The following is a 26,855-nucleotide window of genomic DNA, read 5'->3' as shown; positions in this document are numbered from 1 at the left end:
GTCAGGGCCCACTAATCCTCCCTCTGCTCTCGATCTCATCCCTCTGTCTCCCGGCCGCCCCCAAATGAACACCGTCATCAGTGACTTGAGTTAGGTAAACATTCGCAGTGGAATCCAAACCGGCAGCACTCCATAGTAATCCAGTAGTCTTGGAAGTGTCCCCATCTTTAGGAGGGAAGCTCTACCCGCCACCGACAAAGGCAGGGTCCCTCACTATGTCAAAACTACTACTAACCCCCCTCGGGGCTCACCCTATGTTCCCTTCCAATAAATCTCCATGAGAATGATATATTTGGGTGCTTAGGTACGTCAAGCAGCGAGATTTCCACCGTACTCATTCAGCTTCATGTGGGCCATCTCTACCCACTCGGACTGGAAAAAGAGATGATTTGGCCCAGTTTACCTTTAGGCCCGCTACTCGCCCCAGTTCTTGAAGGAGTTCTTTTGCTCCCACCCCGTGCCCCTTCTTTGAGCGCTCTACCCGCATCTTCCTGGAACAATAGCAAATCATCCGAATATAGTGCAATGTGGTGAATCTGACTAGCTTACTCCAAACCTTGGAAGTAGTGGCCTGTCCGAGCTTTGGCTGCCATCTGCTCCATAGCAAGGGCAAACAGCAGGGCCGATATTGGGCACCCCTGTTGCGTACCTTGCTCTACCTTGCAGCTTCTGGAGATCTGCCTACCCGTCTTGACCCTAGCAGTAGAGTCTACAACAACAATGCCGTCCACTTAATGAATGCAGGTCCCAAGCCGAATTTCTTCATAAGCTCAGATAGACCCACTCAAGGCTATCAAAGGCTTTATCAATATCCACAGCAAAGATGGTCTCATCATCTTCACAACTGGATCTTGCCTCCAAGACACTTAAAAGCCGCCTGACATTCAAATTGTTATTTCTGGTGGGAATTAAGCTTGCTTGGTCACTGTGTATTAATGTTGACATGTGGGGGAGAAGACGAGTTGCTAATATCTGACTTCAAATTTTATAGTCTATTTTAGGCATAAACCACGGCCGGGAGGCTGCTGTATCCCACTGTATTCCATGCTGGTTTCAATAGTGGTATGATTACAGCCTCTCTCGTCGTGCAGGGGAGGGTTCTCTCGTGCCTCGTCTGACTGTATGGGTCTAACCGTTTAGGAGCGAGCTGGTCAGCGTATGTCTACTAGAACGCTCCCGGGAGTCCATCCGTACCTGATTTCAGGCCATGTTATTCCACCTCCCCCCGCCCCCCCCCCACCCCTTACCTCGAACACCTCTGTCTCCCCCCAAAGTCTTTGCTACTTTTTCCGACACCGCCGGGAGCTCTATATCATTCATAAAACCAGCCAAGTCTTCAGGTGTTGGGGACTGTTTGCTTTTTATTGAGGTCTGTGTAGAATTCAAGAAACCTGTTACAATCCTGCTGGCGATACAACCTTTCACCCCCTTCACCTTTTAATTCCAGTATCAGATTTTTCCCTTTCAGAATGGGCTCTGGTAATACAGTTTTTATAGCCCAAGCAGCTTAGCCCTTCAACATACTTGGCCACCGCTTCTCTAGCTGCCAGAATCTCCTCCCATTGTGTCTCTCCTTTCTGGTCTTTCCCGTCCCATAGTTTCTGTTCTGCAGTTAGTGTCTTGCAAAAGCACCTTGCGTACCCCCACTAACTCCGAAATACATCAACCTCTAATAACCAACTTAAATGCAACCCATTCTATTAATTTAGATGACGCCTTGTGTTTTCTTCAAAATATTGTCCAATTGTTGTACCCACTGTCGTCCGGAAGACCTGATCCTCTAAGGCCTCTGGCTTCAGACGTCAAATCGGGATTGCAGACCTATCAAGGGACCAAAGTATTTCCAGTAATTTCGGGTTATGATCCAAAATACTAGATAATGATGTATACAAAACAATAAAAATTTACTATTCAAAAATACAAAACAGTCTCCCTCCAAGGCTGCATGGTGGAAATGTTGGCAATGAGAAAGCATTACAAAACTTTATTAAATGAATCGAACAAACAGAAAAACAATTCAATAAAAGTGGCGAGTAAAGTGCTGAGAACGAAGAGAGGGATGTAGTCTTAATACATATGAGATGAAAGTCTGACCTATAACCTCCGTACAAACCCTGAAATGGAGGGCTATTTAGGCTGGACCACACAAACCATATAAAACCAAGTGAAGACGCTTTTAATAGGAGCCAAGCGCTCTTGAATGATTCCGGGAGCGGTGGATTCCAAAGATTTTACAGCTAGCAATAAAGATTACCCAACCAATGTGAACCTGCACTCTTTTCCATAGCAAACGGGTATGCAGGAGATGGTCGCAGCACACAGAGATTTTTCGGCATGGGAAGAACCGGGCTTCATTTTTAGGTCTTGTGGTGTTGCAGTGCGAAGCACTGCCGCCACGAGTCTTATAGCTGCTGTCTGTGCCTCCAAGGGAGGCAGAGCTAGCTACAGACCTGTGCACGAGCCGATTCTACTATGGGCACGAGCCGATTCAGGTCTGTGAACGCGCTTCACAGTGGATCAGCTCGCGCTCCACAGTACATCGGCTTGTGCGCATTAATGTAATGAATGTAATGTATGTGGTCTTGTAAAGCGCACTGCTGCCCTGAGGCGTCGTGGCGCTGTAGACCGCTGGGGAACCCGTCCTGGCTATCCCTGTGAGATGGTCCCTACTGGGTATCTCCAAGGTGAAACCAGGCATCCCTGGCGAATGTGGGGGGCCGTTGTAGAGATGAGGCAAGCTAATGCCCAGAGTTGCCGAGTGTGATCCATGGTTAGAGTAGGCACCGAGGCGAGAATTATCGAATCCGCTGACCCTGGTCCACAACCCTGCCGCTTCGGGAATTGAAATCTGGTCCCGGGCCGTTCTCTGCTTTCGGGTCTGCCGCCTCTAACCAATGAGCCACACCACTCCACAATGAATGAATGTGGAGCATGTCAGGCGCCCAAGGAACAATTATCACAGCATGAGACCCCACTTATCACAGCAGGACAACAGGCGCCCCAGGCTGCTGGAGCACTCAACTATAATTAATGCGCAGTTGAGTGCTCCAGCAGCGTGGGGGCCTCTCGGCATGCTGTGATAATTAGTTTACTTTGGGCCCTCATGCTGTGATAATGCTCACTTTCAGTGTTGTGATCGGGAGCAGGGTATTACTGGTTGGACTAGCGACTGCTAATTTTTTTTTATATAATAGGGTCCAGCCTACCCCATATGAACTTAACTCCTTAGTTTTATAAAATTACTACCAGGAAACAACATCCCAACTGAGAGATGGACTATTTGGCCGAATCAGAAGCTCGAGAACCAAGGTTGAGTCTGGCACGAGGAGGCTCAAAGCTTCAAATGTTTTTTTGTTTTTTTAAAGGATGCATTTCAACGTAGACATTTGAACGTGCACAGGACTTCACCACTTGTCATGTAGGTTTGCGCCAAGGGGATGCTCCCTTACTGTGCATTGCCTGTTGGCTCCTCTGCTCTGGGTTGTGTTCTTGCTGCATCCAGTGAGGACTGTGAGCTGTTTCATTCCAGTGTTGCAGTATGGCAGGTTGTGGAGCAAGATTGCAGCCTCCCCGGGCTGCTGTACACCAGTGGAGGTGGTGCCAGGAGGCTTCATTGGTGTCTGGTTTAACCTATGTTGCCCAGATTCCGCGTTCTCTGCTTGGCAGGTGCAGCGATGGCGAGGCAACCTGTGGCTATCTCTAGGGGCGGTTCGGCACCTGCAGGTGTGATGTCCAATTGTATGTGTGCAGCAGATGCGAGCAGCCAGGAGCTTTGCTCATTGGTGCAGGCGCTTGTTGACTTTTATTACAGTGTACAATTTACCTTCCTTGCGTTATTTAATGCAGTGAGATGGGCTCCAGGCGTGTGTTCTCCAAATATTGTCTTGATGAGCTGAGATCTGACAGGGGGCGATGACATAGGATTGGACGAGTGCACTGAACTCTCTGATTTTAGGTTTGGGAGGGGGCAGGAGATGGATCTTCTTAATGAGTTTTTCAGTGCTACATCTATGAAAAGTTTCAGCAGGTAAAATAGGAAGATGCTGCATTTGCATATTTTTTCCTGTTAGCAGATGTTGGTTCATTATAAAGTTGTAGATACTGGATTCGTTGAAAAGTCGAGTTTTTTTGCACCCTGCGAGCAAGAGGAATTGGGGACATGAGGACGTTTGTAGCGGTTGAACAAGTCGCATTTACATAGAACATCTGCTAAACAAGTGCACTTAGTGGAACATAAATGGGACAAAAAATTATCTAGTGGTGAACATATAATTTGGCGCCTTATTTGCACACTGTGGAACTAAGAGACATGAGCTCTGATCCTGAGTTCCCCGCTCAAACAAAATGTGTGATCTTGAGAATAACGTCGGCTAAGAGGCATAAGGTGAGCACTAGAAGAATATTGCTTTTTCATGAATACTACCAGGAAATATAACAGTGAAGAAAAAGTAAGAAGAATGATCAATTGCAGATCCTACCTTTTTACATTTGGGAAAATTTGCCCGCGTGTTGGAACCTTGCTGGAACTTGCACTGGTTGGCTTTGGACCTACTGATACCATGTGCATGGATGCTTTGGTCAAGGGTCCATCGGAGAGATTGCGTGTGGTCTGTCCTATCTCCTTGTGAGGAGGAGGACCCGGCCCATAGGAGTAACGCACTAGACACTCCTTCCGTGTGGACACCTTACCAGTATGAGGACGAAAACCATCTGGGAACCGTTTCACTAACCCGCCATTCTGACCTCCTCCCACAGCCTTCCCGGCGTGACCCGGAAGAACAACAAACTTGGACGGGAGGAGTTCCCGTCCCGATGAACCAATCAGGTCTCTCCAAACTTCCGTCCGTCCCACTAGAAATACAGGACGGAAACTCCTTGGCTCTGTCGACGACGAAGAAACCGGAAGAAGACGCCGACCAGACCTGGAACGAGTGTGCCGAGAACGCCGACATCGAAGAAGACGTCGATCCCGGTACCGAGGACGAAACCTGGACAGACGAGTGGTGGATCCCGGAGGACGTACGAGCCGCCACGACTCAGGAGAGTTGTGGCTCCTAGTGGTACGTGACGGGACAAGGGCTTAGGGAAGGGGTGGGGGTGTAGCAAACGGGACGGGCGGGCACGGGGTAGAACAAAACTCCCCTGCGTTCTTCCTCACACTTCCCCTACCTACCTTCCTTGATAAACGGCTGTAAAACACTACCGTAGTACGATTGCGAACCCCACCTGAAACCTTGTTTTCCGTAACTTGTTTAAGTTCTTGATAAATACCCACACGACCCCGTCCCTCCTTCACTGCCTTGGTTATGGTGACGGACATTTCGTGGAAAGTACAGCACCTCTAAAGCCACTCTCTTTTTTTGTTTGAGGTAACTCCGGGACCGGGTGACGCCCTGAAACCCGTAATAGGTTTCCAACGAAAGACCAAGCCTCCACAAGCTTAAAAGGAATCCTGACGCTTCGATCACCGGATGTTCTGAGGACTTTGCTATCTTTGACCACAATTCCACTCCTTGTTTTGCCTTACTTACTTTCAAATAAAACTTCAATATTAACCCTATCCGGCCTCCCCGCTTCTGCTTCCGACCATCCCTCCGACATTTGGTGTCAGAAGTGGGATCGGAAGCCATGGAGGCCGTCATTAAGAAGATGTCGGAAGGACAAGAACGTTTGGAGAAAGTTATGACTCAATTCCTGGAAAGCGCAGAAACAGATAGAGAGGCAATGCGCAAAGCGCTTACAGGACAACAGCAGTCCCAAGAAACTGCAATAGGGAAGTTGGCAGAAACTTTGAGTCAGCCCAGAGGCTACACCGCTCCTCCTTCAGTTGTCGTCCAAAAGTACGTATCTGAGGAGGACCCTGACTTTTTTCTTTCTAACTTCGAAAGAATGGCCCGTGCTGCACAATGGCCCGAGGATCGGTGGGGCCAATACCTCGGTCCCCTCCTGAGTGGGGATCTTCAGACAGCCTATCAAGCGGCCAACCCTTTAGGCACCACAGCTTACGCTGACATTAAACGCTGTGTCCTAGAACGAATGGGTATAGATGAGGAGACGTACAGAATTCGTCTGCGACAGATGAAGGAGGGGCCTCAAGAGAACCCTAGGGCCCTTTGTTACCGAATAAAAGACGCTGCAGACCGATGGTTAAAACCATTAGTAAGCCCAAAAGAAGCTATCGTAGAAAAGATCTATTTGGAACAGTTTCTTTCTTCCTTGCATGCACCTATCCAAAAATGGGTCAGGCAACACACCGACTTAACTCTTGACAGAGCTGTAGAGATTGCCTCGGCCTATTTTAGGGCCCACGAACTTCAAAAAGGGAAGGATGAGCCATCATGGAAGCCATCGACCCACCCGCCGGTCAGACCACCCCGTCCTTATTCCGCTCCTAAAAAGCCAGAGACAGTAACTTTGATACCCCAACATCTCCCGGTCTTTCCCAGACCTGCAGCCCCTTCAGGACCCCAGTGTTACCATTGTGGGGGTTTCGGACATATTGCCAGAGTATGTCCGCAGAAAGAAGAGCCCATGGAGGTTGGTTTCACCAAGGTGCTATACCAAGGTGGGTCCTTCCATCGTACCATCGCTGTCAATGGTGCACCCCGAGAGGCTTTAGTTGATACGGGAAGCAAACAGACTTTGATAAGACCTCATTTAGTTCCTGGTTCACCCGCCATCCCTACAGGAGTAGTGAATATTCAGTGTATTCATGGCGATAACAAGTTATATCCCTTAACGGATCTTGATATCCAACATCATCCTCACCAGACTCCTGTTAAAATGAGAGTCGGACTCCTTCCCCAGTTACCTGAACCCATGATCCTTGGTACGGACTACCCCAGGTTCAACCAGCTGTTAAGTGGGGAGGGTGAGAACCATGTCGATTGGAGGGAAGAAGCCCCGTTTTTTTCGGAGCCCGAGATTGAGGGGGATCAGGGTAAAAACCGGAAGAGTAGACGACAGCGAAGAGAGGAAAAGCGAAAAGGGAAACCAGCTCTCCTATCCAACCCGGAGTCTTCCCTGTGGGATCATGATCAGAACTTTCGAGCAGCACAAAGGGAAGACGCTACCCTTCAAGAGGCCTGGAGACAAGCAAACGAGCAAGAGGACCCACTTCATGTAGGTCCACAATTCTTCTTGAACAAAGGACTCTTGTATCGGAAAGCTGGTACCACACAACATTCCCAACTCTTAGTACCAGTGCCTTTCCGAGAGAAAGTTTTATATTTGGCACACAGTCACCTGCTAGGAGGACATTTTGGAGGGGAGAAAACGGAGAAAGCTATTTTAAATAGATTCTATTGGCCAGGGATATATCACCAAGTGAGGAAATATTGCAAAGAATGTGCAGTGTGTCAAAAAACCAGTCAGAGTCTCCCATTGAGGGTTCCCTTGAAACCACTTCCGGTGATAGATGTGCCGTTCTCACGGGTTGGGATGGATAATATAGGGCCCCTTCTTCCTTCCCGCACTGGGTGTAGATATGTCTTAGTCCTAGTCGACTATGCAACAAGATTCCCTGAGGCAGTAGCATTGAGACAACCGAACACCACACAGGTAGCTAAAGCCATGATCAACATCTTCACTCGGGTGGGATTTCCAAAAGAAATCCTGACCGACCAGGGTACACCATTTACGTCCTGTCTGATGAAAGAGGTATGTCAGCAGTTGCATATTAAGCAAATCCGCACTGCTGCGTACCACCCCCAGACCGATGGGTTAGTGGAACGCTACAACTCCACCCTAAAGACCACCCTAAAAAAGTTACTCGATTTGGAAGCCAGGAAATGGGAAGATATGCTGCCCTTAGCGCTTTTTGCTATCAGGTGTCATGAACAAAAAAGTTTGGGTTATTCCCCTTTTGAACTCCTTTATGGTAGAAGACCCCGTACTCTTATGGATATGGCTAGAGAGGAGTGGGAAGAAGAAACTGACACCAGCAAACCCTTGTTGGAGTATGTAGCTGGTCTTAAATCCCAATTAAATCAGGTCCGAGACATTGTGCGAACGAATCTAGAACAGGCCCAAACAGCGCAGAAAAAACAGTATGACAAGACCACTAAAGACCGAAGTTTGGAAATAGGAGACCAGGTTCTCTTACTGCGACCCTCCTCCGAACATAAATTGTTGAGCCAGTGGCAAGGTCCCTTTTTAGTCGTAGAGAAAGTCACTCCCGTTACCTATAAATTGGAAATGGATTCACAGACACAGGCCACTCAAATTTTCCATATAAATCTGTTAAAAAAATGGGAAGGACCTACTCCAGCACTATTGGCACAGCAGTCTACGTCCCTCATTGAACAAAGCATAAGTTCAGACCTTGCCGAAAACTTACAAAAAGACTTAAGGGAGACCTTGGCTCCGTTACAGGATGTCTTTTCCTCGTCACCGGGGAGAACAACCTTGATAGAGCACGAGATTCACACCCCCCCTAGACAAAGGGTTCGGTTAAAACCCTACCGTATACCCGAAGCTCGGAGGGCGGCCATCGAAGAGGAAATACAGCAAATGTTGCGTATGGACATCATAGAACCCTCGACCAGCGAGTGGTGTTCCCCGGTAGTATTAGTCCCTAAACCGGATGGTTCCATCCGCTTTTGTATCGACTTTAGAGAGGTGAACAAAATATCACAATTTGATGCCTATCCCCTCCCTAGAGTTGATGAGATGGTAGAAAAACTTGGGAAAGCCCAGTACGTCAGTACCCTAGATCTTTGTAAGGGATACTGGCAGGTGCCTTTAAGATCTCAGGACAGAGAGAAAACCGCTTTTTGCACACCTACAGGATTATACCATTTTAAGGTCCTACCAATTGGCCTTCATGGCGCCCCAGCGACCTTTCAGAGGTTGATGAATTTAATCCTACAACCCCATCGCCAATATGCTGCCGCATACTTGGACGATATCATTATTTTCAGTAACTCGTGGGAGGAACACCTGTACCATCTGACCCAAGTTGTTCAGGCCTTAAAAAAAGCTGGTCTTACCATTAACCCTGCTAAAAGTCATCTGGCATCCGAAAATGTAAAGTATCTAGGGTTCCTCCTGGGAGGTGGTACCATAAGGCCTCAAGTGGAGAAAGTAGCCACTATAGAACAGTTCCCTTTTCCAACCAATAAAAAAAGATTTACGAGCCTTCCTAGGCCTATTGGGATATTACAGGAGATTCATCCCTCATTTCTCCGAATTAGCGACTCCCTTAACAGACCTATTACGGAAGACAGGACAGGCTGAGAAAACATTAAAGAATCCTACCACTGTCGAATTAACAGCTTTTCAACAACTGAAAAGTGCTATTACATCCCAGCCAGTCCTCGCTAATCCTGATTACAATAGGCCCTTCATACTACAGACAGACGCCTCAGACCGCGGCATTGGCGCTGTCTTATCACAGGAGGGGGAGGACGGGAAAGAACACCCTGTCCTCTTCATTAGTAGGAAATTATTTCCTAGGGAAACCAAATATGCTGTCATTGAGAAAGAGGCTCTTGCCATTAAGTGGGCTATAGAAGCCCTCAAATATTACTTGGATGGACGAACCTTTCTCCTATATACGGATCATGCTCCCCTTGAGTGGTTGTACAAGAATAAAGGGCACAACCAAAGGATCCTCCGGTGGTTCCTAGCTTTACAACCCTTTCGGTGTACCGTCCACCATAGAAAAGGGAGAGACCATACAAATGCTGACTTTATGTCCCGATATCCCTGTGAACCTCTTTTTTCTGACAGAAGTCCTAGGGAAGGGGGATGTGAGGAGGAGGACCCGGCCCTTAGGAGTAACGCACTAGACACTCCTTCCGTGTGGACACCTTACCAGTATAAGGACGAAAACCATCTGGGAACCGTTTCACTAACCCGCCATTCTGACCTCCTCCCACAGCCTTCCCGGCGTGACCCGGAAGAACAACAAACTTGGACGGGAGGAGTTCCCGTCCCGATGAACCAATCAGGTCTCTCCAAACTTCCGTCCGTCCCACTAGAAATACAGGACGGAAACTCCTTGGCTCTGTCGACGACGAAGAAACCGGAAGAAGACGCCGACCAGACCTGGAACGAGTGTGCCGAGAACGCCCACATCGAAGAAGACGTCGATCCCGGTACCGAGGACGAAACCTGGACAGACGAGTGGTGGATCCCGGAGGACGTACGAGCCGCCACGACTCAGGAGAGTTGTGGCTCCTAGTGGTACGTGACGTGACGGGACAAGGGCTTAGGGAAGGGGTGGGGGTGTAGCAAACGGGACGGGCGGGCACGGGGTAGAACAAAACTCCCCTGCGTTCTTCCTCACACTTCCCCTACCTACCTTCCTTGATAAACGGCTGTAAAACACCACCGTAGTACGATTGCGAACCCCACCTGAAACCTTGTTTTCCGTAACTTGTTTAAGTTCTTGATAAATACCCACACGACCCCGTCCCTCCTTCACTGCCTTGGTTATGGTGACGGACATTTCGTGGAAAGTACAGCACCTCTAAAGCCACTCTCTTTTTTTGTTTGAGGTAATTCCGGGACCGGGTGACGCCCTGAAACCCGTAATAGGTTTCCAACGAAAGACCAAGCCTCCACAAGCTTAAAAGGAATCCTGACGCTTCGATCACCGGATGTTCTGAGGACTTTGCTATCTTTGACCACAATTCCACTCCTTGTTTTGCCTTACTTACTTTCAAATAAAACTTCAATATTAACCCTATCCGGCCTCCCCGCTTCTGCTTCCGACCATCCCTCCGACACTCCTCCACCACTACTTCCCCTGGCATCTCCTGACTGTTCTTCGTGTCATGCCCCTTCTGAGGGTTGCGACTTCAGATTTTTTGAGGGTCCTGCTTTGTTACAGACTCCGCTTAAAATTCAGATACGAAAAACACCTGCATTTCGGAGGGCTATAAAAACCTATTTAAATTATTTTGTTGCCACTGGTTTTATCAATATCATGATTTTATTCTGTTATGAGTCGATTTTACTGCACTAATCTATCGCCATTTTGTCAAGGAGTGTCACACGTGGTGATTTACGAATAGGGGACACATTAATTTAGAAGAAGAGTATGGTACCCTAATGTATGCGGCGAGAGGTGTGTTCCGCATAGCAGTGTTTGGTACCACATATTGTTCTTAATCTTCATTACCATCACTTTGTTTATCTACCGAAAAGACTGGAAGTGTGCTAACAAATGTTAAGCAAAACATACACAAAGTTCCTGCATTTGCCTGAACACACATTTTCAAGGCGATGATGAGATATGCTCAATTAAACAGAAATCTGGTTAACTTAAATATGTACTATGAAATACTTTAGTTTTCATCCCCTTTGTGCACTGCAGACAAGGGTAAACAAGGACTGCCAAAGCCAATAGGTAAGGCTTGCATTTTGAGTCCTGAATAAAACTTTTTAAAAAAACGTTAAAAAAGATAAAGCACACTTTCTTTGTTTTCTGTAAACCAGAGGTCTCAAACTTTTTCTGTAGTAAGAGCTACTTATGTTTAATAAAAATCTGCCCAAGGTTCTAATATTATTAATAGTGTAATAGTGGCAATTTCAGAAAAGACTACATTAGTGGACACTGTATGCAGGATTGCTAGCAGTGATCACCTCACTGCTCCAGGCACAGTTGCCGGCAGTAGTGTAACAAGCCTATGCAATGCAAAAGGTCTCGCATTTATGTGAGTTTAAGCTATCGGCATTCTAAATAACAATGCATTTTATTTGTTTTAGAAACGGAAACAAAAATAACAGGCATTGTCATTTACCATGTCAATAGCGCAAACTCACGTAAATGCGAGACATATTGCATTGCAAATGCTTGTTTCTAGCACCTGCAGACTGACGGAGGCCTGTTGTAGAACCATTTAAGAGGAAGGGGATTCGTTCTTTTCCCAGCTAAGCTATAATTGTTACCAGTGGCGGACTAATGATGTGTAGAGGAAATTACTCATGTCGCTGAAAGAGCAGAACACGAGGAAGACTACCAGGACTGGAAAGACATCTGATGAGTAATCCAGTCATTACTAATGAATTGTCAGCAGAAGCAGAGGAATTGGTCGTAAGTGAGCCGATTGAATTAGGTCTGAAATGCACTAGGGCAAAGCTCTCGAGCAGATAGCAATTACTTCAGAATAGGTGGAAAATAAAACATACTGCAGTGATCAAAGCCCCTCATTACCATTTTAGGTATGGGCTATTATACCATTGAACAACCCCAACTTTTGTTATGCCCTAGTGTTGTCAGCTGACTAAAACGTGCCCCTTCTGTCAAAATGTAGACTTCGTGTGGGACTGATCCCATCAACTGCAGAGAACCCAAACACCTTCATGCCCTAGACCAGACACCTCTGAAGTCCTGGGAGAATCTCACTTATTAAATTCACCCACTAGCCCCATGGCTGTTTAATTATTGCGAGTGAAATCATCCCAGCACCTCGAACCCTTCCTTTTTTATTCCAGCTCACTGAGTACTGGGTTAATCTATGCCAACCCTTCATTTTATCGTAGATAAGCGGGACTCCTCTGCATAGTACACAAAACTCGGGCTGTTGAAACCACATAAGCAGAACATGTATGCAAGGCTATCTGTGGTCCTACAGTGGGATGGTTACACCTCTTAAAAGAATGTCCTGTTTGTTCTACTGTGTAAACTGTATAAATGTAGTTTGTGTGCTTCATCGGAGCTACAGTGCTAATGCAACGATTGTCCTGATGTAGTCCATGCAGACCTACAAGAGCTGTATAGAGGGACGGCGTTTCCGGATAGGATTCAAAGAGTGCCTGAAAGTTTTAGTGCCGCTTTGTTAAGCTGTCATGTGGAGGCCGGATTTGTATTTATTTGGTGTCTGTAGACATCACGGGATTGTCCTCTGATCTCATTTGTCTAATTATGAGATTTATATTGTTGTGAGTGCGCCAGACTGAAATGCACTGCTATAGTGAATTATCGACTGCTAAATGGTGGAAATAAGAATTCGGACAGCAATGCATTTTAACCACTTTTTAAAAGGCATGGCTTTGGTGGAGCTCTAAAAATAGATTTCAGTGAAATAAGAAATCTGATTCTTACTGTCTGAGTCTAGTGACCCGATGGTAATGCAGTGCAAATCAGGTACATAAAACACTTTGCGTTTGTGAATATATAAGTGAAGAACTGCTGCTTATCTTGTATTTTTTGTTTACCGCAGAAACAACCCAGGTGCAGTGCTTCAGACATGCATGAACGCCTGCTGCTAGTGCTTTTTAATGAATTGGCTAATTTTGGTGGTGCTGTTAGAAGAGCCACGTTCTCAATTTTCTGTAGCTCATTGTCAATCGGCAGTAAAAGTCTGTCGTCTTCCACAGTGATACCGAAGATGGCATCACTTGTATGCTTTAGATTACTGAACCACGGTGTGCTGGGCATCAACAGAAGTCTGTCAGCTGTGGTACCTCTCAGTCTACAAAGCCATGGTGCACTCTTGCATGGCTTGGTTGCTACTTTTCCAGTCACTGCGTTTGAAGACATGTGCTTTGATACGCCAGCCAGTCGTGTGTCAGGGAGATCCTGGACACCATCCCTTTCACTAGCGGAAACTCTGGCTCCTGTGGTGTGGATATACACAGTGCTGTGTTTTGTGTCTGTCGCAGACAGATCACTTCTCTTGCAGAGCTCCCAAGAGACATAGTTCAACCAGGTGCACCAATGTCTCAAAGTTTGTGGCCTTCTCAACCTGCTCTTTTTAAACCCTGGCACAACATGGTTGCTTATGGTGCCGTGCAGCTTGATTCTGGACAAGGTAGGTTTCTTAGGCAAATCTGAGTGTGCCACCGCATCGTGTTTCAGGCGGTTTTGTGGATGATTAGCACACAGGAAGAGGCTTAACGAGGAAATGAGCTGGTTCAGTGTTGGTGCAACTCAACACAAACCTGGCTATTAGCAACTGTACGCGGATACCCCTCAAATTAGATATGAATTAGCATTTCCAAGTTCAAGAGTGTTTGCAAAAGCTTAGCGAGGCTCATACGTTTGTTTGGAGAATTTACTTTAAGTAGTTTGTTTTCACACTTCACTACCAGCTCTCTGCTGCATAAATGAAGGATTCTTAGTTACGAGTTCACCTGTCCAGGCCCTAGACTCTTGGAATATAGCTATTCATTTCCTGCTCTTTACACGGTCTTTTGCGCTTCAGTGTGTTTAGACAATAATGTTTCTTAACAGAGATGTCCGTGTTTGTCCCTCGGTCATACTGTGCGCAGTACATGTGGGTAAATGAACCTACTTTGTGGATGTAGTAACAGCGCTTGTTGGTAAGCTAGCCCCGCTTTTGTGCTTAATTAAGTATGATGAACTAACTGATAATTTTAACAGCTGTTGTCAGCATGCCATCCTATTGTGTACAACGTGAACAACTCTAGAATTCCTTTGACAACTTACGTTGTTGTACCAATGATTATTCTGCACCTCCGTGATTCCCTTCACAACTATTGTCAGTTTGCTGATGTCTCACATTGCAAGAAGATCTGTTGCATACACTGTGAGGGAGCTCTGATTATGCAAACCACTAGTATCGGTCAGCCTGCTAACTCCGGTCCTGCTGCTCTGTGGATGAAGTGTTGGTGCATTGAAAACACCCCTACCAACTTACAACTGACCCCCTGGCCAACTGGCCTTCTCTAGGGCTCAAATGCCCTGTGTCCAAAATGTCAGGGCTTGGCTGCCAATGCAGCAACATCAAAGTGTGCAATTACGCTGGGGCAGGGCAGGAGTGTACCTAACACCTTTCTTATCTGAATGATCAAAAATGCCCCCAAGAAATAGTGGCGCTGGCACTACTGTGCCACCTGGGTCCCCCACTGGGACTCTTCACAAATGGCCCCCACATTGCAGTTGCCCGCTACGGAAGCGCAACTGAAAAACCAAAAGAGGCACTGGCACTTCTGTGCCCTCTGGATCCCACTGGGGCTCTGTTAATCAACTATGGCAAAACGTTGCAGCTGCCACTACAGCGGTACAGCTGTGAACCTGACCAAAAAGAGGCACAGGCACCACTGGGGCCCTAAAAACAATGTGCCGCACGTTTGAGCGGCTTGCTCTCCTGCGGGTCTGCTCAGAACAACAGGCAACAGAAATGTGCCTCGAAAGGGGCCATCAATGCACAACATAGAGCCCCCACTCACTGGGGCTCTACAGGCTCTTCTCCGGTCGTGGTTGCGGCAGCCTGAGGAGCCCGCTTCCCTGGCTTTCACCTGGACCTTCTCCTGGGACACGGGACTTCGGAGGAGAGCCCGCAAGGCTCCAGATGGCTCCTGCGGGGGGCGGGACTTCCTCTCCTTGCTCCTCCAGACGCTCCTGAGCCCCGCCCACAGTCAAGCGGACTCTGCCTGGCTTTCTGGGGCGGGCCGACTGCTTTTCTCTGCAGCTATGCGGGGTGGGCTCCCGCTTCAATTAAGACCAAAAAGCGGGGTGGGCACCTGCTGTAAATTACGAACGCGGGGTGGGCAACCGCTTTGGTCAGTAAAAACGCGGGTGTGGCACCCGTTGATGCGCATAAAGCGGGGTAGGCTCTGCTCTGTTAGGCCAAAATGCGGGGAATCCCCACATCTGGATTCCCTCTCCAGACGTCGCAGCTCAGTGTTGCAAGGCCCCACCACTTTCCAGGCTTGGGAGAGAAAACAAATTGCTCTCCAGAACAAAAAGCAAAACACTCACTAGGCGCTAGAATCCACAGTCCAGGGCAAAGCCCTAAGGGCGCAAGGCTGGGCCCAGGCAGGTCTGCACACAGGGCCCTGCAGCAGGGAGGCAGTCCCTTGTGGCAGTTCCTCCTGGAGCCCAGCAGCAGCAAGCCCCCAGCATAATAACAAGCACACCCATTCATGGGGTCACAGCCCCAATATTTATATTACATCCTGGCTTTGTCTGCCCTGGCACGGGGCTAGGGTTAACCAGCCAAAACTGGTTCAGGGGGGAATTGGAGCATTTTGTTTATAAAGCTCCTCTTCCCCTTTGTCATGTTGGGGCTCGTCATCAGACGCACCACAGGGGGGCGGAGCCAGCATTGTACAGGCTAGGCACAGACCTATTCAGGGACTTCTCCTCTCACTACTCCAATTGCATATGTCCCATTCAGCCTAGTGCTGACTCACCCTGCCCCTCCTGGAGCCACACACACCTCACCAGCCCCTGTCACTCAAAAGCCAGACATGCATTTCACATCAGGCCGGCAGGTACACAGAAATGCCAACTTCTAAAAGTGACATTCCTAAAATAGTTATAATAAATCTGCGCACACCATTGCGCAGCATTTATTATTACCATTCCAAATATACTAAACTTGACTACGTTGCTCCGCTCATATCAGGAATTGCAACTGAAACTCTTATCAGGGAATCCCCAATGCATTCCTAATGGGAGGGCAGCCTCACAGTAGTGAGAAACCAAAATGGCTGTTTGTCACTACCAGGCCATGTCACACACTTAAGGGACATGTCCTACCTTTTACCTACAAAGCACCCTGCCTATAGGGCTAACTAGGGACTACCTTCGGGGTGACCGACTTGCAGTAAAAGGTGGGAGGGGGGGGTCACAGACATAGCACACACTTTAGGTGTCCTGTCACAGCGGCAGTAACACTGCGCGCACAGGCCCTGCAATGGCAGAGGCCTGAGATAGGTTTTAAAGGCTACTTTGGTGGGTGGCGCAACAGCGCTGCAAGCCCACCAGTAGCATTAAATTTACCAGCCCTGGGTATGTGAGATATCACTTTACAAGGGACTGACAGGTAAATTAAATAGGCCAAACAGGTGTAGACCAATCTTACCATATGAAACACAGAGAGCACATGCATTTTACACTGGACAGCAGTGCTGAAGTGCCCAGAGTCCTAAAACCACCAACACCCTGTCAGAAAATAGGCTAGGAGAAAGGCAAAAAGTTTATCGATGACCCTGCAAAAAGGGCCAAGTCCTGCATTTACTATGATTGAATTATGTGATTTTCTTGACTGCTAGTGCTGGAGCACCAATTGTGCTCTTGTGTTGCAAGCAGTGCTTTTGCATCTATGTATTTGTCCTGACTGTTGCCGTGACAGTGTGATGTGTATGTGCTATCGGTCGTACATCACATGGTTTGCTGTTCAATTTACAATTCATTCAGTGATTCTCCTGACTACTTGTGCTGATCTACCATTCCTTGTCTTGTGTGCTAGCAGTGCTCTTGCATGCATTATCTCTGTATTATTCCTGACCGCTGCCGTAACAGCATGTTTTTGCTAGTCCTTTTGCCTTGCATGGTTTGAAGGCTGAATGAATTCTATGATCTCCTAACCACAAGTGTTGGTTGATCAGTTGATCTGCTGATCTTACCTAATGTTGCATGAAGTGATTTTGCATACAAGGTGCACAATCTCTGTATTAGTTCTGACTGCTTCTGCGACAACGTGTTGGTGCTATTCCTTTTGCATTACATGGTTTGTTTGGTGTTGCATTCACTATGAGTGAAATCCGCTGCAGTGTAGGTGCTTTGGTGCTAGTCCTCTCGTGTTGCATGACTTGCTGTTGCCTTCACTATGAATGAACTCTGTTAATCTGTTGACCAGTAGTGTTGGTTTGCCACTCCTGCTGTCGTGTTGCTCGTGCACACGTGATGCACAGTTTCTGTATTAGTCGGGACCGCAGCGGTGCATAGGTGCTCATACTCTCGTGTTGCATGGTTTGCTGTTGCTTTTACTATGAATGAACACTGTGATTGTGGTGAGCAGTAGTGTTGGTGTGCTACTCCTGCTGTCGCGTTGCTCTTGCATATTTGATGCACAGTTTCTGTATTACTCTTGAGTGCTGCAGTGGCGGTGCTTAGGTGCTAGTCCTCTCGTGTTGCATGGTTTGTTGTTGCCTTCACTATGAATGAATGAGCTATGGGATTCTGTTGACCAGCAGTGCTGGTGTGCCACTCCTGCGGTTGAGTTGCTCTTGCATACATGATGCACAGTTTCTGCATTGGTCCTGATGTTGGCGGTGCATGGGTGCTAGTCCTCGTGTTGCTGCTTTGCTATTGCATTCAGTATGAATGAACTATTGAACTCGGTAAATTGTGTTCACTAATAGTGTGTCACTCCTGCTGTCGCTTTGCAAGCAGCGATTTTGCATGGTGAATCTGCTTGAGGAATCAATTTAGTATCTCTGTCTACCTTGCAATTTTTTTCCTAGCACGTTTAGACCCTACAGTGGCTGCCGAAAACAAAATCCATGTGCTGACTCAGTACTTCTGAAAAAGGGCCATTAATCTTCCGGATTTCCTGGCAAACGGGCCGCAACGGTTTTGCATTTTTGCCACTTTTAAGGAAATGGCCTTTGCAGAGGTTTGTCGGCTGCGAGCAGGGGATATTTCGGCGTGATCTTTGCATGGGGTGTGGAGTAAAGTGAAGAGCAATGATTGAACCTGGGGACGGGCGGAAAAAGGTTCGTATGATCGGCCTTTTCTGATAGCAGCACTATTTATTGTTTTTCTTGTCTTATAGCTTCGAGGGATTCATACAGGCTCCAGAAAACACAGCTTCTGATTCATGAGCCCACGAGGTGTATGAGTGCAGGGCTGTTTTGAAGTTGTACTTTTCCTCATTGAGTTCTCAAGGAACTGTGTTTTGTGGCCGCCCTACATTCCCTTATTTGAGTTGAAAAAATTGATTACGAATTACTGTCTGTTCTTAAGTTAACTAAGCATATGAAAGAGAAAATCCCCGTTCTTTTTTGGTCAGGTCTGACACTAGCGCTGCTGTAGGACGAGCCAGGTTTTCAAAGATCAAAAGAAAGGGTGCTGCATATGGACCTTACACAGGTCATCTTCAACTGAATTTGTGAGGTAGCGTTATATTCCAGAACTTTCAGCGGGTGAATAATTGGGTAGGATGTGAATAAATACTCTGGCACAGATCTTTGGTGTGCATGCAGCGGTGAGTCCTGGGAATTCCCCTCTCTGCGGTTGGTAGTGCCAGCACACAGAGTGTGAATTTTCGGACCAGAGGATGTCTGAATTCTCTGGTTGGACTGTACATAGAGCGGGAAAACCAAGATGAAAGGAGAGCATTATCGGCTCTGCACACAAGGAGGATTGCAGAAATGTAATGTGCTCTGAGCCGATAAGTCTGAGGATTGCAGTCCTGCTCAGCCTGCTCGGGTGATGATTGGCTTTTTCACCTTAGCTGTCTGGTTCGGGGTAAGTCTGCAACGTCTCTGAATGTTACTCTGACTTTTTACCGATGCTACGAGTGCCTCAGCGTACCTTACACAACTACTGTTGGCAGCGCACCTTACACAACTACTGTTGGAACCCCACCTTCAAACACTCTCCTGCATTGGACATTATTGCACACAACGACAAAGGCAAAAAGGAGGAGGTGTGATACTGCCAGTTTGCACCAGTGCACTTTAAGTGTGATATTGCACCTCAATCAGGGTGATTACACTCAACGTTACTGAGCATCTTTGCACCCAAAGAAAGACATGCAAGAGAGACGGGCTCAAGACAACGAGATAAGGGGTATATCAGCACACACTGGCATGTGCTAGAAAAGTAGTAATTCACTACTGAGTAATGTATCACATCGCCTATGCGTTCCACTTACCAGCTCTGGCCTCACCCGTGTACCACAGACTGACTTACACGGGGTGCGCGTTTGTAGACCTCTTGGCCTAGAATGTTGCAGCAACCAGTTACACGAACAATGTCTTCGCAAACCAGTCTACTCTTTGGATCTGACCAACACACACAGATACGCCACTGGTTAAGATTGCTCTGGCAGTGGCCAAACTGACACTCCAGCTTTCTGTGTGCCAGTGGTACATCGGATATGACGCACACTCTTATGTTGCCAATATCATGAGCTCCACCAAATAACTGTGTGATGTGAAACGACCCACCCTTCTGCACTTACCATACATTGATGTAAATCATAGTGGATTGGCCGCTTTTTTCAGTACCTGTTCTGTTCAGCATCCTCCCACTTAAGTATGCCTCACAGACATTTTCCACCCCCATTCATACCCTACGTCCTCTTGGCGTTAGGTTTTGTGTACTCCAAATGCCACTGAGTAATTGTTCTTTGTGTGAAGTAAAGATCTCCCATTTTGTCTCACGTCTGTGAATTTCAGTTTAAACCTGTACCTTCCACTGTTTCCTGGCATTAATCCTTGTTTAATGTCTGCCTCCTGCATTGTAGGTTTTTGATGTAATAATTCTCCACATCCATGAAGTCCGGTAGCGTTCTCCGTTTTGAAAGAACCTCCGGGCAAAAGAACATGCCATCGTTATTAAACACGAGGTGCTACTTACTGAAAGGAAAGGCTTCTTTTTAAGCAGTCACTGTAACTGCTCTGCTCTTAATCCACAGCACTGCTGACTTCACGTGCGTTCGGCTCCCCTGCTTCATGTGACTGGCGTGGTGCTAAGACGGGTGGATTCCTTAAGACTTACTGCTAGCTGCAGAAATGTTTGGCATACAGTTTAATTTGTCCAGTCCCATGTATTTTAAATTTGACATGTTTCTCATCAGTGCGTGTTTGCTTTCCGGCCTTATTCACAGAGACTTCTTCACTTACTCTGTTATTACCTTATTATTAGGCTACCGCCGCTACCCGAGCCTGACACATGTGCGTTAGTCTGATTGATTCAGTGGGAGCAGGGCTAGCCTCCTGTGCCCAGAGATTGGAGGTATGGGATGAAATCCCTGCTCTGGAGCCCGTGTCTGCTGACCTGGAGTGGTCAGGCAATCCTATACAAAGGAGTGGCTCCCAGTGTACGTTTTTTTACGAGACTTTAGTTTCGCAGAACCTAAATGAATCATGTACATTTTTTACTTGGAAGGTAGTTGATTTTGCTGAGCTTGTGTGGCATGGAAGGTAATACCAATGGGGAAACCTGCCCTTGTTCGTCTTTTAGGGTGCTTTCTTTGCCTACCTCCATTTTTAGGTCTGGCATAGAGACCACTTTAGCTGTTTTGCTAGCCTCATGTTTTTCAAAACGTTCCTAATAATTATATATGACACATACATATATACACACATGGAGAGACTTGTAGTCATACCTTATCAGTCATTGGCCTAATTGAAATTCACATGTTCATCTTTGCTGTTGTACCCACCAAGGTAATATGTAGCAGCTTGTACACCATTATATATGTTTTGCATTTGACTGCTTTCTTAAGTAATACCGTCTGCTTTACTGATAAAATGCATTAAAGTTAGTGGTTAAAGTAAAGTGTCTTTCACGTGTTACTTCTCACCTGCACAGTATATAGCATGTGCCAATGGGTCAGGCCACTTCATCCATTGGCTCATTACACTCTGAGTGACTGCATTTTGTCTTTTCATGCGTAAACGTCCACTTAAAAAGTAGACCACGCCAGTGCAGAGCTGCTAGCCAAACTCTGGTTTTATGACTTTTTTTTAAACAAGGTGTTTTTAAAAAAAACTTTTTTTAATAGGTATGTGCATGGCCGATGTAGGTAGTGGTATTGTTACTTTTTTAAAATTAATTTTACACTTTTAATGTTGATTGTATATATTTGCTAAATAGAAATAAATTAAAAAAAATCGGTCTTGTCAAGGCCAGAAATGTTGGCTTAGCCAATGCTTGTTTAAATTGTTTTCTGATGGTGCACTACTTGCAGATATATATCGACTTTGTATTTTGCATTCCAAAAATTCCCTTGATCCGTGCTAGTAGCACAGAAGGTTTGAAGCACTTCTGTCTGCCTGTTTTCCCACCACAAACATCTGTGACCTTCCTATCCCTGTGGCGGTTCTCTACACTGCTGGTGTGGCAGTCACACCCAGCCCTTTGTTGGGCTTGTCCTTGATCACCGAACTTTTATTCCACGACTTGCTTTCTTATATTCGAGCCTCATTTAGTCTTTGCATAAAACCTAAACCTAGAACAAATCTTTTACAGAAAGGAATGGTAAGAGAAATTAAATACCCACCCCCACTTTGAACTAGATGGTTACAGCTGAGTGAGTGAGCGAAGCATGCAGTCTCAACACTTTCTTTCCTTTTTCCTTTCCTTCTTGTTTCTACTTTTCACGTGTCTTTCCTTACAACATTATTTGTCTCCTGATTTCATTTTCCTTCCATTTATTCATAGCCCTTTTCTTGTCTCACTTCATTTGTGTTCAACACCATTTGCCCCTCACATTTTCTTTACAATTTCCTTCATTTCCCTTTTTCTCTGCTACAATGTTTGTCTCCTTTGCCACCCTATGGCCCCCAACACACAACTGTGTCACATTATCATCTTTCTTGCGTGTTAGTAGCTTCTGCTTCTTTCTTGTGACCTGGAAGTAACAGTCCTGTCTATCCAGTGACATCTCTGCTCAAGCTGCTGTAACGGGTGCTTCACTAATCCCTTGTTCACCATTACAATATATTTTCATCCTGTTGTAAGACAATTGAATGTTTTAAGACTGTGCGCCTCTCTCTTCTACGGTATATATGATATCAGTGGTTTGTGTGTAGTACTCTTGTGTGCCTCTTTAGTTTACTGGTGAATCTCTGGAAGCAGTCTCCAGCACTGGTCACAAGTTGCTAACTAGATTTTGACCAAAGACCTTAAACTCTCATCTCTTTTACTTCTCCACAGTTGTTCTTGTTCTCAAGTCTCTGCACGCTGCCTATCTTAGTATCTTGGCTACCCCAATCATACAAGCTCGTCATTAAAAAGACTGTACCGCCCTTAAAACATGGAAGCAAAAATGCTTGACTCATGCTTTCAAAAGTTCTGCCCATCGGTCTTGGCATTCTCTAGCTATCTGGATCATATTCCACAAGAAGGGTACTTGCCTTTGTTGTGCAGCGTTTTTAGATTGTCTACTCGTCCGTGCCTGCGCTCTCTCATCAAGAATATAGAGGTGCTTGGATCCTGCCCATTGCTTACCATTAGTTGGCTTTCCTTGTCACACTCATGTGCCTGCTTTTTATTCGTGTTCCAGCCTGTCAATCTTGTTTTGGTCCCTGCCATGGAGCATTGCCTCTTTACGTCTCTTGATTGCTTCCTTTCTCTGCTTACTTTCCAAGAACTTCATTTTTTAGGTCTCGCGCATGCGCGACTCTCGCCATGCGAGTGCGTTTTGGAATCAATACGATTCCAAAGGGGACTTGAAGCCCCGCCCCTTCTTTCAATTGGCTTGCGTCATGGCTTATGCTAAACGCAGCCCTTCTATTGTGAAGGAGACTTTTTAATCCCTCCTTGTTGCCGCTCTGGCTGCTTTTCGCCCCGCCCTCCGGGACTGGATGTTTTTCTTGCGGCATTACACGTTCCTCGTTGTAAACTCGGTGAGCACTATTTTCTTTCAGATGATTTTTTTTTTGTGTTCATGGCGGCTGCACACATCTCGCGCAGTCACCGTCTACACTGTTCAACCCATATAATCGCCACCATGGTTTAGAGGGTTTTCTTTGATGTCACGGCTGATGGCGCCAGCTTGGGACGCATGGAAATGGAGGTGAGCGTGAAGCCATTACCTACGAAGTCCCTCTGTACTGGGATGGTGGGCTCCTAAACGTGGCTAGTTGTACTTCCTGTTCGTTTGGATGTAGACTCATTGGTTCTTTGGTGTGAGTGCGGGACAGCGTGGAGAGTTTGCTGCAGTAATTGCTATGGAATTCATATTTTACCCATCCGACGTTATAGTTAAATGGCCCAATTAAGTGTAAAGTGCGCCTAATAAGTACGCTTTTCTTTCATCTAGTGTTAGTGAGTTGTACTTGCTGCTCGTACGTCAGTGGTCTTTAGAATTAACGTGTATCGTTTAGCGCTCGCATTCTTAAGCCTCCTGTAAAGATAATTTTCGATCGTTGGACTTGGCGTTTGCTTTTGTGTATACCCTTGTGGGTGCCATTTTAGGCTTGTTTCAAACCCCAATTGCAGTGTGATCCCTCTCTCTTATGTTGCTGGAACACTCAACGGCTGGGTATTGTCTAGTTCGCTACCCAGCTCTTTTTGATAGGCTTCTATGTTGGGCAGGCTTGGACTACATGTGCAATAGATAGGGCCTCGTGGAAACGTTAACAGGGCGGTGACCCGTCTACTTTGGGAGTGGTGTCCAACCTAAGGTTGGAGTGTTCAGCAGGCCCCGAATTGAAGTGACAGCCCGGGTAAAAGGTGCCTCCCACTTTTTTTAACTGCAGAAAATGATTTCCAGGTTGTACTACAGGGCGCGTGTAACTGACCGTTAACCTCCAGTGGTTGCTCTCAAGCCTTCGTAAGGTCCCCGATCACAATGCGTTTGCTTTTGTACTGCATTAATCTGCCACTATCCGATTGTAAAAAAGAAAATGTTTACCTGTAGTTATAGGCCCATTCTGTAAAATGTGATAAAAAAGTTCCTGTATGGTTTGCGAGGTTCTGTGTAGGTGATGTAACACTTTTGGAAAGGCCCATGATGCCGTCAATCTGAACTGCTTGCATTAAAATCTGTTGTTGGCGAGACTTTAAATCCACGTAGTTGGCGCCTAGTTGTATTAGCAGCAATGGTAGGCCTTCCCTTGCTGACTAACAATTTAACACTTAAGTATGTTGAATGATCCATCCATCGCTCAATGCGCATTGTCGACGCCTGTCTACAATAAATAATGCACCAGGCTTTTTTTTCATTAGCTTGCGTTATCCTGTTAAGTACATAAAAAAGTCTTTTATTATCTCTGCACGTTTAATTGTCGGTGTGCCCCAGTAAAGCTGACGTGAATGTTTAAATTAGCAGCTGGTGTATACTGCTGTGATCCACCTATACGCGAGTCTTGCTGTTTACATTCCTTCCCGGAGTGACTATGGACTGGGGCAGCGAACTGTGGGTGAGTGCGGGTGGGGCTGCAAGGAGGGGAATGGGGTCACTTCGGGTTATTACACTGTAGGGTGAGTAGGAAGTGATGCTGGAAGATTGAGGCTGTGACAGCAGCAGTAAGTGGGTGGGCAAGTGAGAGTCTGGTCGTGGGGGGCAGACACTTTATGCATCACTTGTCAGGGATGGTTGTAAGACTTTATGGTCACTGAGTGGTTAGTCTACGACCATTTAGGGAGTGAGGCTGTGGTCAACTGGAGTACAATTTTGGGTTTATCCGGGAGATATTTAGGGTGGTTATGTGAAGTGATACTATAGCCACTGACGAAAACTCAAATTCCTAGGGTCATGGAGTGAGTTGGACTTTGACCATACAGGTGTTAGAACATCAATCTGTGGTCAGTTTGGTGGATTGGACTCTCACTGATCGTGGTAGACAACAGTCACTTGCCACAGGGGTCGGAGGGATTGAGACTTTGATCAGTGGGTGTGATACTTTGTTACCAGTGGGTGAGACTCTGAAGACTAGGGAAATTGAAAGTTATCAACTGAGGACTGGGACGATCAAATTATTGCCAGAGAGTGAACCAATAGCATTAGTAGAGATGAAACTATAAGATCACTGAGAGAATGTTTTTTTTGGCTGCAGAGCAAGGGTGCTCGTACATCTGTTCTTATTAATCTGTCACTGTGAAGTGTGTGGGAGAGTGAGACTCAGCATTTACTGGGCGTTAGACTTTTGTTACTGGAAGTGAGACTGTGGCAATTTGGGAGGTCACCTGGAGGGTTACTTTAGGGTCACTAGATTTCGAAGAGGCTTGGTTCTATTTGGAAAAAAATTACTGTAGTATTAAGAGAGAAACTGCTATTTAATGCGAGCTATGGCATTTTTAAGAAATTACGACAATCTTGTTTTAACATTGATGTCAAAACAAAGGGCCTTCATCTGGGCTGGAGAGACCTAGAATAGTTAAATACTACATAAACGCACATAATTGTGTCCTAAGAGGCTTGGTTCTATTTGGACAAAAATTACTGTAGTATTCAGAGAGAAATTGCTATTTAGTGTGAGCTATGACTTTTTAAAGAAATTACAATAATCCTGTTTGAACACTGATGTCAAAACAAGGGGCCTTCATCAGTCCTGGAGAAACCTCGAACAGTTAAATAGTACATAAACGCTAAATAGTACATAAACGCACATAATTGTGTCCTGAAGAGTCAATGCTGAGTAGTGCTCCAGAGCGGATAATTTGCAGCTTTGTGTAGTTTCTCTGGCACTCATTGTCATTTCTTTGGATAGAGTTGTGACAGCTTCACTCTTCAGGCGTAGGCATTGAGCAGTGGCCGGCCCGAGTTTGAGTAAACAAACACCACAAGGAGGTCCCCCAGCGATTCTGACCCGAGATCCGGCTACCCCTGATCTGCCTCAAGCCTCCGGACAACGCCTGCAGCCTCAATCCAGAGGACCCCCCTACCGGGACCAGAGCGGGTAAGAAAATCCGATGTCCCAAGGCACCCCTGCACCCGACGCCCCACGGCCTTGTGTGCCTAACCAACCCTCTACATCCCTACTTACTCCTCGATGTGTTGGTCGCTCCAGGAAGATCCTTGTCCCGAGCCTGCAGTGTTAATTTGTCCCGGAGAATCTCCATTGAAATCAACAAGGCACCCAACCTCAAATCAGCACCCTGCACCGGCCGCCCTAGTGCAGATGAGGGAGCCCCTGTTGTGCTAACTTGGTCCCGTATTTGTGGATCCATGCAGATTCCAGAACTTTTTCACACAAGAAATTTGAGAAAAAAAGTGATTTTTTTTCGGCGAAATTGAAGGTTTGCAGGGGATTCTGGGTAGGATAATGTTTGGGGATCCGCGCAAGCCATACCTCGCAGGACTCCTCCGGTTGTCTAGTTTCCAGAAATTTGTGGGTTTGGTAGGTTTTCCTAGATGACCGCTGAGCCGCGGGCCAAAAACTCATTGGACCCCCCCTTGCAAAACCAGGTTGGTATGTGATAGGTAATTTTGATGTCGCCTTGTTAGGTTTTGGGCCCTTGCCTGTCGCGG

At 46.5% G+C, this 26,855-nt stretch overlaps 1 protein-coding gene across 2 annotated transcripts in view; it reads left to right on the top strand.

Moving 5' to 3' along the window:
• RAB5B (RAB5B, member RAS oncogene family) overlaps positions 1-26,855 on the top strand; it is a 237,526-nt gene that overhangs the window by 31,496 nt on the left and 179,175 nt on the right. The window contains exon 1 of one of the 2 annotated variants that reach the window (XM_086963914.1): positions 18,311-18,420. The exons of the other annotated variant lie outside the window; for it this stretch is intronic. The gene's annotated coding sequence lies outside the window, so the exon portion shown is untranslated. Of the gene's footprint in view, positions 1-18,310; positions 18,421-26,855 lie in introns of those variants that run through there. 2 annotated transcript variants of the gene reach the window in all.

Source organism: Lissotriton vulgaris, chromosome 1_1 (genome assembly GCF_964263255.1).
Source record: "Lissotriton vulgaris chromosome 1_1, aLisVul1.2, whole genome shotgun sequence".
Lineage (NCBI taxonomy): Eukaryota > Metazoa > Chordata > Amphibia > Caudata > Salamandridae > Lissotriton > Lissotriton vulgaris.
Note: the sequence above shows the minus strand (reverse complement) of the source record. Positions and strands in the feature narration are given on the sequence as shown.